Raw genomic sequence first — 12,747 nt, 5'->3', positions numbered from 1 at the left:
TCAACCTTAGTAGGCGGATAATGTTGATCATCAAACGTGATGCTCGAATAAGTGTTTTTATTCGATATTTATAATAATGCCAAAACTGGGTTACGAATTGCTGAAATAAGAATTTAATCAAACTTTATAAGAGTCATGTGAGCTTTGTGGGCAGGTGCACTCAAACACCATGTATACGTTATTTGTGGAGCAGAGAAGGAGGAGCCAAGGGTTCATTTGACAGCATGTATATACGATTTCGCGAGCTGTTTCAGCAAAACAATTTGAAGCTTCGAAAGATTTCAAGATGTTTTCTTGCTCACTTGAAAAATTAAATCGACAGAGTTCGCAATACCCAGGTTTCCACAGGGTCGACCAACGGCACCGAATCTTCCTGGGATGAAGAAACGTCGTCGCGATAGAAAAACAGATGTATGGGGAGGACAGTACATAACGCACCCCCGGGGTAAGAGGCACTTTTTCATTTTATTTTGAGTTTTTCTTGGAATTTTTAATCCAATTCAAGGATTTATCATGCAGGATTTTGAGTTCAGATGCTATGCTAGAAAGCACTTCTTGATAAGACAACAAAAAAGTTACGTAAAAGCCATGAAAAACACAAATGAAAGTCAGTTGGTGCGTTGTATACCATTCTCCCCTACAAGGGAAGACGAAAATTGTAAACATTGATTCTAGTTGGAGATTAACTCGTGAGTTTGGTTTTTTTTTTTTTTCCTTTGGTTTGTTTTTTTCCGTGCTGAGCACCAATGCTACCGACGTGCCAGGAAGGCAGCTCCCACACCTGGACCCTACCTATCGACCCATCAACTCATGAACCGGGGACCAACGGCTTTACTTCCCATTCGAAGGAAGGCGTGATCAGAGATGTTATGCCTCAGAACATCCCGGCGGCGCCGACTGGGATTGAACCCAGGCCTGCTGGGGTGAGAGGTAATCACGCTTACCACTACACCACCGGCGCCGTTTGTGAGTTTAGTTGAAATGAATAGTTTGTTGAAATAATTGACTTAATAGAAAACTTAAGTAACCTAGAATTTTAAAGAATTTACACCTAAAGGAATAAGTACGGAGAAAACTGAAGAATTGTTAGTTTAAAACTTTATTACTTTTGATGAAAATACTTATAATAAATAAGCTATTTGCAGCCTAAGCTGTTCCCAACAAAATTCGAGTTTTACGGGATGCTAATATAAATCAGTTCAATAAACATAACGTTGTTTTATTCAAATAATAAACTGTGCTTATACTTTCTGGGACACCCTATAGAATGATGACCAGATATGCCATCCTATTTCAGCGAACTTGGACGGCGTCCAAATATCTAGAAAAAATAAGACGGACTAAAAAAATTATCAACAGAAATTAGATTAGAGGATAGTAGCTTCGTCATTGAATGGAGCTCCAACCTCCAACAACAGCAATCTGTCAGTATTATTGCACATTCACACCGTATTGAACCGCTGTACTACTAATAACAGTTGAGTTAATGCTTATATTGTTGGTAATGTTTTTTTTTTTAATGAGGAAATCAGGAATTGAACGCAGTAATCTAATACAGTGCGAAACGAGCACCAAAAACAGTAATGTCTCTTTATTTCCCTCAAGGATGCCGTTGAAACGACACCACTGGTCCTGATAGTTGTGACCACATCCGCCGCACTGCATTCCGCAGAAGACCACGAGAAGCTGGATTACACACGAAAAGAGAACCAACCTCGATTACTGCTGGTTCCCTCCGGGAATCCCAGATTTGGATAGCTGGCACACAATTGAAAACGATGGTGCTGATAACACACAGTGCAGTGATAACCATAGCTACGGAGAGGAACTTGACGACGACGTGCAGACTTTCATGCTTCGAATGCTTCTAACGCATGGTACCATACTCATCCATTGTCCAGTTGCGCGGTAATTTTGCGAATCCACTCCGCTTCCGTGGATAGATATTTGCCTGTACATTCAGATTTAGGAACTCTGAAAACCGCAAGCCGCTCTTCGCAGCACACGCGCCAAGTGCACCCACACTGGCTCACTCTGGCTGACTGGGATGGATGGGTGAGACGAAGTAAGTGGTCACGCGTTCGTTCTGTTCGTTATCGTCTCCTCATGGTCATTATTATTGCACTTGTGAATGCTGTGCAAACCGGTAACGATGCGGTTTGACCCATGGGTGTGTCTGGACGTTTCCTAATTTGAAACCATTATAGAGGGGGCTTCTACAATGTCGATCTGAGCACGCCAATGCAGAAACCTGCATTGCAATGCATCATTAATTTGGTCAAAACTGACAGCGGCTGTCATCTGCACTCCCGCTGCATTGTCTTGTTTTACACACGCTTGAGAATTGTAAAATTACTGATGATGGTTCTTCTCGTTCGTTCTACTTTCAGCTACCAAAAGGGCTCCACGCCGCACCCTGGTCCTGACTTTTTCCGCAAAGGTAATTGCCTGCTTGCTGATCCATCCAGCTCATTATCCCATTTTATCACTGATAAATGCAATTACCAGCTCAAATCTCGCAACTCAGAAGAATAGCCTTTCATCTCCGGTAATCCCATTAGGAGTGGTACGGGATTTGCCTTGGCAGCTAGCGAAACGCCTCACAAACCATATCAAGTCTTCTTATCTAAACGATGTTCGCAATAGCTTCACCCGCCTCAACGAAAATTGATATCTCCATCAGATTCATCGATCCGTGACCCCACCAACTCCAGCTCGCATCAATCGAACTCGAACCAATCATCCAAATAGGCTTACAACCCACACCCGCACCCGATACATCAGTGCGGTTTGGCTCGGTAAGTTTATGAGCGGTTCGGAAGATGGGCGGGCGGAAAAAGGTTGGAAAAGAAATCGTTCTCCAGCACGGATTACACATATAACCGTGAAACGTGCAAACGTAAACGTGACTGATTGTGATTGATGATAACGGTCTCGTGCCGCAGTCAGTCTGTGTGTGCGACATTCAACATTTTCCGATGACGATGTTGTCAGTCAGTCGTTCACAGTTGGTTGAAGTCGATATAGGCCTGCAACGGAAATATAAAAGCTGAAGCTGGTGAAGATATTTTAATGATTAACTGCGGGAGGACTTTTAGTGGTGAGCGAGTGATGGCATGATGTGAATCGTGATACAGAGATTATATTGAGTTTTCCCGTCAGTTCCACTCAGTGAGGGTTCTCACTGTGAAAGCTGATTTTTCAAAAGGATTCTTTCTTCTTCTTAAAGTGACTCAACGTCCTTCTTCAAAAAGTTCGTACACTGAACTAAATCATCAATCGAATTTCTGGATTGATCATCATTTCAAGATTTTCTGATACCGTACACTCAAACAATTATTCACGTCAGAGTTACATGATTCTATGGTAGATTTATCCCCTTTTCATTGAATGCAGCGTACCATATTTTCACGTAAAAGTAACGTGATTTGATTGATTGTTTTGACGGTATTTTCAGGTGGTAATTATTTTAAAGCCCACCCCCAAATGCTGTCGTGAGTTTGAATATTTTAAAAAGGTGTTTAAATGCTGAACTCAAAATGCTCAAATAAATACTGACGCTTAGTAAGAGATTGTTAGAATACTTTACTTACTTACTTACTGAGTCTTGCATTCCCAAAATTTGGATTTGTGGTTTTCTCCACAATTTGAAGATTTAAATTTCGTAGGATCTTCCACAATTCATTTAGAAATGTTTTGTTCCGTGACCCCATCCCTGGCACTATCGGCACTGAGTGAGATTTTGCAAGCTTCCTTCAGTCTTCCTGAAGTGTTCCCACTTCACTTGGACATGGAGCATAAGGCTACCTTTTTCTATTGCCTTAAGGTTGATTAATTCACTAGACTTGAAGTGAACTAAATAAAAATCATTAAAAATCCCATTGCGTGAATCGCCAAGACGGGATTTAATTTTCATTTTGATTACTTGGTCTGACTCAAATCCAATTATATTTGTCAATTCATCTTTGATCTGATCCAAGGATTCACCATCATGAACAGACGTTCAGTTTTGGTGTCTTAAGTGAAAAATTTGTGTAGCTTCTCAGTCAGATACTTTAGACGACGTTTGAATCCGTCCATGGTTTCAAGTAATACATCGCATCCACCTCGACAGCCAATTTGAAGTGAAAACTAGAATTTAACGAAGTTCAACAGTTCCATTCAAAAAGCGTGGAAATCGGAAGTGGTTACCACAATAGGGGGACCTATTCCTTCTTGGCATTAAGCCAGGAATGTTCATTGGAATTTCGCCAGGATGATGATTCATTCTCATTATTCGTGAGCATATCAAATGGATTGCTCAAATGAATTTCATCAGAAGGGGCATCAAGAGTTTGCCCCTTTCTTTTGCGTTAAGGCGCCATGGTGGCAGTAAATTTTTATCCAAATCGACTTCCATGCAGATTACTATAAGATTCCGAAGGATCGAAGAGGAATTTTCCAAATTGATGTTTAAACAGGATTACCTCGGGTATGGTCCAAACAAGGATCTAAAAAGAACAAAAGTATAAAAGGAAGACAATTTACCGGTAATATTAAGCACTGAAAAAAGCTGATTAAATTTGTTGGAGGTATAGGTACCAGTAACACTTCCTTCAGAAAAAAATCAAATAGATCCGCATGGCATGAGAACACGATGTGAACTGATTTTATTGTTGCTTTTTTGCGGTTTTACCGACGACAAAAAAATATATATATTGCAATTTTTTCAAGGTTCAATTGCTACTTTTCACTAGCCTATTGCTCATTTTCAATATTGTTTTGCTCTACAAAATACATCATATAAAATTACTGAAAACATTTAATTTACAATTCTACAATGAGGAGAGACTATTACGAACAGAACAATTTATGCACTTCTAGTGGACAAAGTATCATTTTAAAGAAGGGCATATATTCAAAACATTACAATGTTTGTTCTTCACACATGCCTTGTATAAGCAATACCTTATGTGGAAAATCTGTGTTAAACAAAACCGATGCAAACAGGAAAGGTACGTTATAGATTATTTTAATACATCGATTTTGTAATACTTGCAGTCTCTTAAGCTTTGATTTACAGGCTCTGCCCATACAATTATCAAATACTGCAATTGTGAGTGAATGTGAGCGCAATCGAACAAAAGCAGAAATTTTCGAGGAATTAAACAACTAACCCGGTTTGAAATTCCCCTCACAGATGAAACTTTTCCCGCTACTTCCTTAATATGCAGGTCCCAAGACAAGGTACAAGCTGGATACGTAGATATTTAAATGATTCTACTTTCTGTATGACGTTAACATCCATTACTCAATTAGGAGCAATGGATCAATGAAAATGCTTAGGTTTTGACAGAACTATGCTGTGGCTACCACAGTATTTAACATTTGATCGTCCATATACAGTAGCGCCAAAAGCATGCTGTGGCGGGTTAAAAACTTGATCATCAAAATTGATCAATAGGAAAAAAATTTCTTGGTGGTCGGAAGATCATGTAAGGGAAATGTAGGTAATGTCGGCCTACATGTCCCTAATTTGGGCCCATAGCTAAAAGTCTGCTGTTTATCAATTTTATCTAGATGAACGCGTTATTGGGATGTTACTAATGGCTATTTTTGGTTGCTATTGACTACGTCTGTGATTTCTATATGGGGCTACACTTTGTGGAAACCGAAAATGGAACGTGTAACAAAATTATGAAATATTTTGAACGTTAATAACTCAGCAGCGCCTGGACCAAATTCAATAATTTTATCACCAATCGATCAGAAATATTCCTACGCATCTGTTTAATTTAAGACTGAACCATGTTTTAAAATGCCACTATTGAAAATTGCACGAATGAGCAACTGTTGCTATATTAATTAAAATTTTCACTGATTGCCTGCAGAAAGCGATTTCCCTAACGCAGATTTCAAAGTTGAATTCCATCCGGTTTCACCAAACGGTGTTTATTCAATGACCGCGTGGTGAGTGGTGAAGTTCCTGACATGAGACCCCATAGGGCTGTACAATGCAGTTTTATTTCAAAAACTCTTTTTTTCTAATTTTACTACATTCAAAATGGCCGAACACAACGAAAGGCTCCCCAAAAGTAGCTAGCTATTAAGGCTGGCCTCAACCGCTGATCGAATTCAGTTCCAAACACCGTGTGTGGTGGTGTTCGGTCGACGGCATCAGCAGCAGTAGCCGCAACAGTGATTTCGGCACGTGGCGTTAAACATTGTTTTCCAGTACACAGCGAAAGGCTGACTGCAAGCAGCGAGCTGAAGCCCACATAAGCATCCATAGAAGAAGGAAGAAGCCGCACCGCTATTGATCGGAGTCAGAAGCTCTTCGTGAGTCGCTGAGAACCCCGCTCAAATTCCTATTCCTACACAAAACACAAGCTCCTGCTGCAGTTAACAAATAACATTTATTATATAAGACCACGTAGTCCTACGTCACCATTGCGTACAACCCCATAGGGCTGTCCCTTGTAGTTTTTAACTTGAATTGAACAAACTTGCAATCCCATGAAATCATAACAATGATTCATGATTTCGTGATGGAAATTAATGATTTCTTAATGGAGCGGAAACATGACCACTACAAGTGTTACATGTACCTTTTGCCTTCCATTTTATAAATATAAGTACTGGTAGTCTAAAGATCAAAGTATGGGCTTAATAATCGTAAGGTTCTTGGTTCAAATCCAGTCTGTTCTGATGCTTTACTTTATGTTTTTGCATGTTTTGGTTTAAAAGTTAAGAGCTAAATTCAGTACATGATTTCACTCGGATGATTCATGATTCGAGAATCTTGGCTGCGTTACGAAAAAATATCATGAATATTATTCATGGTGTATTTTCATAACACGAAAATACGCTATGATCATGAAATCATGAGTCATATTTTTCATTTCGGAGATTGGATTTGCTCCCGGGAAAAGCTGTGAATTATGTGTTGTTATATTTTTTGCCAATTTTGGTGTATAATTAAATACTATTTTTGGTGATTTAGAAATTTCATAAATTTGAATGAAGTTTTGTTGTTGATGCTTGGATATTTTATAAATTAAGAGCCATATTGAACGAATTTTTGGAATCAATTTTTTTGAATGTAACAACTCAAGGCGGGAGTAGCCGTCAACAATGCTGATGATGGTACAGCACGCAACAACCACTCTACTGCTTTCTCTCTGAGATGACCAAGTTCGTCATGACGAGAGGAGCAACACGATAGTTGGGTCAAGAAGAATTGCATTATAACACACCATCGACTGGAAATGCTCTCGCAACGTGGGGCTTTAGGTAGTGATGAAACGTCGATAGAACTATTTCACAGCCGCAGTCAGTAATGAGCAAAAGGAGGACGCACATCTTTTGCCTGTAAACTTGAAGACATACTTCAAGTCTCCGCGTACATCGTACGGGTTAGGCAAAAGATGTGCGTTTGACTTTATACTGTCACATTAATGGCCCTTCGCTTATTTTCAACTTCTATTCAATTTTCATACTGCCGTACTCTAACGAAACTATCTACCTACCCTCTTCTATGACCATTCTCTAGCTAATAAAATATCACACTAAAACTTCATGTTAGATAGCCAACCAACTGTGATCAATTTGTAATTTGTGAACCATATAGATGGCGGAAAGGTCATTTTGGCGTTTAGTGAAGTTTTTTTGACGTAGGACTACGTCTGTGATTTTTATATGGGGGTACACTTTGTGAAAACCGAAAATGGAACATGTAACAAAATTGTGAAATATTTTGAACGTTAATAATTCAGCTGCCCCTTGTCAATATTTTTATCACCAATCGATCAGAAATATGTCCACGCATCTGTTAAATTTAAGACTTTATCATCTTTCAAAATGTCACTATTGAAAATTGTACGAATGTGCAACTTATGATAGTTAAAATTATCACCAATTGCGTGCGAAAAGCGATTTCCCTAACACAGATTTCAAAGTTGAATTCCATCCGGTTTCACCAATCGGTCAATCACAACGAAGGGCTGTCTGCAAGCAGTGAGCTGCAGCCAACATGAGCATCCATAGAAGAAGGAAGAAGCCACACCGCTACTGATCGGAATAAGTAGCTCTTCGTGAGTCGCTGTGGGCCATCTATGTCAAGCGCGTCATACTAAAGAGTATAAACAGAGAGAACCTGTTCCTACACAAAACACAAGCTTCTGCTGCAACTAACAAATAAGATGTATTATATAAGACGTAATCATTGCGTACAACGCCATAGGGCTGTCCCTTGTAGTTTTTTTTAAGTTTTAAAGCCATTGACGATTCTAGGTTGTTTTGGCGTTTTTGTTCGTTTTGTGATACTTGATAAAGTTTGGCTTTTTTTTTTGTTTTTTCTAACCGTATTGATGTTTTCAAGGTTGTTTGGGATTTTTCTGAGAGTTTTAATGATGATGATGATGATCCATAAAACAGTCCGGGATTTATCTTTAAGATAAGTAAGTTTAAACATTTTAACCCGATAAGCAAACGCAATTGAACTCACCCAGGCATTTACTCGTTTAATCTACTAGCTACGCCCAACCGGAAAAGATACATTCTCGAACAGTGTTAATTAAATGATAAGCGAAAACCTAAATCAATCACTGAAGATTCAGATGTCATCTGGAAAGTCATCGTTGTTCGTATGTCAATTATTTTTCAACAAAATTAGTGGTAGCTAGTTTCGTTGACTTGACCAACATACCTAGGACCTACAGATCTTTATATGAAAATCTTGTCTCTTGTACAAATTGCTTGATTGCTATACACGGTCGTGCCATTATAGTTCGCACCTTATACATGCTCAGATCGTGCCGCTTCACGCAAATCACATGACATATACACAGGATGTAATTATGAACTTCGCACAGCATGGTAGTTCTTTCAACAGCCTTCAGTCACCAAGGAACATCTTTCAGAATATTTATTTTTCGGTGTAAAATCTCCATGTGACCTAGTTTTTAAGCTTTGTTAGAAATGCTTCATAACAATTGCTAAGATGAATTTTACACAATTTTGCAAAAAGTCTTTCGACCAAATTACAAAATCCGTATATGTTGCGATTCCTTACAAATTCTTTAGCTCTTTTATACAAAACTATGTAAGAGAATTTACCATTCCCCGGTTGGGTGTAGCTATACGTGTAACCATGGACCAATTGTCGTTAACCGACGCAATCCACACAACACGCAGTGTTACCTACAACATCTTTCACAAGACTGACTCAACCGAACCATGTACAAGGAGAAGCACTCAAGCCCAGGGATGCAAAATATCATGACACTCACTCGAGACTCGGCAACACATCAACCGACTATCGCTGACAGAACGTTTTGTCACGCAGTGAGAAGTCGGTAGCATTGGTACTCAGCACGGAAACCAAGCTCGACGAAAAACAAATCAAGGGAAAAAAATCGTATTCCAAGTTTTTCTCGGCAGGCGCGACTGTGTGAGTTACAAACAAAGCTGGTAAAATTAAACGGAAGCTGTTGGGTTCACTCACCAACACACTCACATAAGCAAGCAAAGCAGCAACTGCTTCAAAACGAGCACAGATGAGTGTCGTGATTGTCGGGAATGAATTTTCACCGCTGACGACATTCACTAGTTGCTTTTTACTTCTTTCGTCAACTTGATGGATGGTCATGGGTAGTGCTTCGAAAGGAATGTACTAAGCGTTACTATCATCAGCTGTTCGACGATCGTGATTGTGATAGGTCGCAACTCTGCTCAAGCCAAAGCCTCGCTCGTTCAAGCAAGCATTTGTGTGTGTGAGTGCGCGTTTATTTACATCATACTACACTTCTTCTTCTTTTTCTTCTTCTTCTTCTTATCCGCATTCCAAGTTTATTGATTAGCGCATATTAGGCTTATTGCGTGCTCTCAACTTAGTGTTCTAAATGCACTTCCACAGTTATTAATTGAAAGCTTTCGATGCCAATACCAAGGCATGAATTTGTATATTGCGTGGCAAGCACAATGAAACTCTATTATTCAGGGAAGTCGAGAACAGAAAGATTCCCTCGACCGAACCGGAAATCGAACCCACCGCCTCCGGCTTGGTAATACCATGCCTTTACTGACTAGGCTATGAGGCCCCACATCATACTACACGCTGACTTGATTTCACTCAAGTTTAGAGCAAATCGAGGAGATCAAATGAGATTACAAGTTTTTATTATACTTTGAAATACATGCTGTTGTCATTATAATGGAAATGCTTAAATTGTATTACTATTATTATTATAATTATTAACTCAAACCAACCATATCTACCACACCAATCAATGTCTAAATCATGGCTCTCCAATCCATTCAACTGCCAGCACAACATTCAATTGATCGGTCTTTTCCCCCAATACGGAGTTCAGGAAATGGGAAACGTAATTCCTTCTCCGGTCCATGACCAACGGGGCGTTACTGAATGGTTTGCGGCTATTTTCCCTATGCCCAGCAACAATGTGTGTATGTGAGGATGTCAATGTAAATATGTAGTCTGACCCGTCTTTCCTGGGTTCGGTTCAACCTCCGTGTTGGTCATCAATGATGGAAATAATTTCCTCGACCGAAAAGGTTTTTCCGGAAATTTTCCATTAACAACAGGAGATAGGTTTTCTGCTCCCGTGTCTCGTTCTCTCGCATGCCCGATTGGGCCGACACCGTGTTCGTTTGTGACGGTACTTCAATATTTGCGGGCATTCCGTCGAAGTGACAATCCGAGTTATAGTAATGCGCTAAAATTTCACGCATTTCCATCCAATTTGGCTCATCAGCCAGCTGTTCTAGGCCCCGAACCGTCACTTACAAGCTGCCACGGCGCCTGATGCCAAAGTCATTTAGATAATTTCGTTCCAAACTCATTTAGGGGGAAATGGTGTAAAACGCGCCACTGAGGGAATATGACAAACATCAATTTTCATGGAATTATCAAACAAAATTTAAGGGTTTTTCATTCCGAACTGTCAGATGGGCTGCTGATCTATCATTTGGTGAAATTTTCTGCTTTAAAAGTACTTGCGAAAAGGTCGATGGTGCGTATTACAACCAGAATTCCTACCCGCAGTATCACCTTTGCCGTTGGGGGCCCATGCTTCTGGTTCGGTGCAATGTTTGCCACCTAACGCACACACTCACACGGTTTGCTCTTTAATGAAGTTATTAAAATTCATTTAATTAGCCAGCCAGCGTAACATATTAATATCATATGCGATGTAAATTGACTTTTATCGATATTCTGCCGTACATCATGGGGCCGCAGCACCGGATGGCTGAGTTCGATTGACTTTTGCAAGAGGGAAAATTGTATTTTTTTTTTTCAGCCAGCCCCGCTCCCGATGATCTGCCTACAATATTTTCGTGACGGAGCGGAGGGGGTGCGGCGGGAAAAAAATCCGGATGCATTTACATATTGCAATTGGATGTCGGCTGATGTAGTTACCGGAATGAAATTCCAGATGTGCTCAAGTGAGTTTCGTTATTGAAAATGGTTTACTTGATTATTTGAGTTTTGCACGGCAGGAATTTGGAGATTGGAAAAGTAGTGGAATGTTGAGTATCATTTTATGAAATCTTGCCATTTTTCTTAGGAGCTCTAATCCTAAAACGATGCTCAATTTAAACAATAATTGAACTTATGCAGAATCGAATATGTTTGCTTTCAAGGAAAAATCCATGAGCGTTGCACGAGGGTGAAGCAACGATACAAAATGTTCATTGCATTTCTAAATGACTGGGACATCTTGATATTTTTTGCATCTAATTAAAATATATAACTCTCATTTTTTCAGTTCTTAACCAAGTTCGGCACAACAGTTGGAGATATTTTTGACGTAGACTACATCTTACGGTATTGGGGTTAAATCTAAAATTGCGACCGTCACGAAAAGATGTAAGGTTTTGAACGCTTATAACTTTGTCATGTATACATAAAATTTAAATCCAAATACACCAATCGATAGGAAATAACTCTCAAAAGCTGCTACAATAAATACTATTTCAATCTTCCATAAAAAACATTTGAAAATGTGCAAACAAAAAATGATAATTTTATTACTGTTTTCATTAAATAAACGTTCTCCCCAAACCCAGTCGTCATAATCGAGTACCATTTCGTTGCACATCGCCCTGCTTGAATCTGAAAAGTTATAAAACAGCGCTGCTTTTCTGCCTCAACTCATGCATTCTCAACTGTTGAGCAGTATAGTCCTTAAATATACTAGGTCGCTAGCTCGTGTTCGTTAGTAGTTATTTTTACCCGCGTTGAATTCTAACGCATCGATCAACCCCTAAATAGGGAAGAAATCGCGTGGTAGCGCGATGGCCGATACATCTGGGAAACGGTTCCGGATCGACGAAAACGACGCCGACACACAGTCGGCAGCCAAAAAGCTGCTGCCAACCATCCGCTTCGCCGTTCTGGAGAACGGAAAACTACTTGATGAAATACGGGAACAAATATACTTCTTCATCGCCCGAGGACTGAAGTGCACCATCAAATACTGCCCGGAGGGCTACAAGCTAATGATTCCGGCGATGAACCACTACAAGGCGGTTCAAACCATGTTGGAAAAGATGAAGGTCTATACTTCTCCAACGACATCGAGTCCAACAAACCACTCAAGGTTGTTCAGTCCGCATCGTGCTCTCTTGCCGTGCGGATCTATTTGCTTTTTGCTGAAGGAAGTGTTACTACTACCTAAAGCTACAACAAATTTAAACAGCACTTTTCAGTGCTCAACCTGTAAAAATTTTCTACCTTGTTCAACT

At 39.8% G+C, this 12,747-nt stretch overlaps 1 protein-coding gene across 1 annotated transcript in view; it reads left to right on the top strand.

The window, feature by feature from the left end:
- The window catches only part of LOC135701628 (uncharacterized), a 326,533-nt gene that overhangs the window by 113,926 nt on the left and 199,860 nt on the right, over positions 1–12,747 (top strand). The window contains exon 2 of the mRNA XM_065222475.1: positions 2,391–2,440. The gene's annotated coding sequence lies outside the window, so the exon portion shown is untranslated. The remainder of the gene's footprint in view (positions 1–2,390; positions 2,441–12,747) is intronic.

The sequence above is a fragment of the Ochlerotatus camptorhynchus genome, unplaced genomic scaffold (assembly GCF_037179485.1).
Source record: "Ochlerotatus camptorhynchus isolate MF236.1 unplaced genomic scaffold, CSIRO-AGI_Acam_v1.1 ptg000170l, whole genome shotgun sequence".
Taxonomy (NCBI): domain Eukaryota; kingdom Metazoa; phylum Arthropoda; class Insecta; order Diptera; family Culicidae; genus Ochlerotatus; species Ochlerotatus camptorhynchus.
This window is presented reverse-complemented; position numbering and strand designations above follow the sequence as displayed.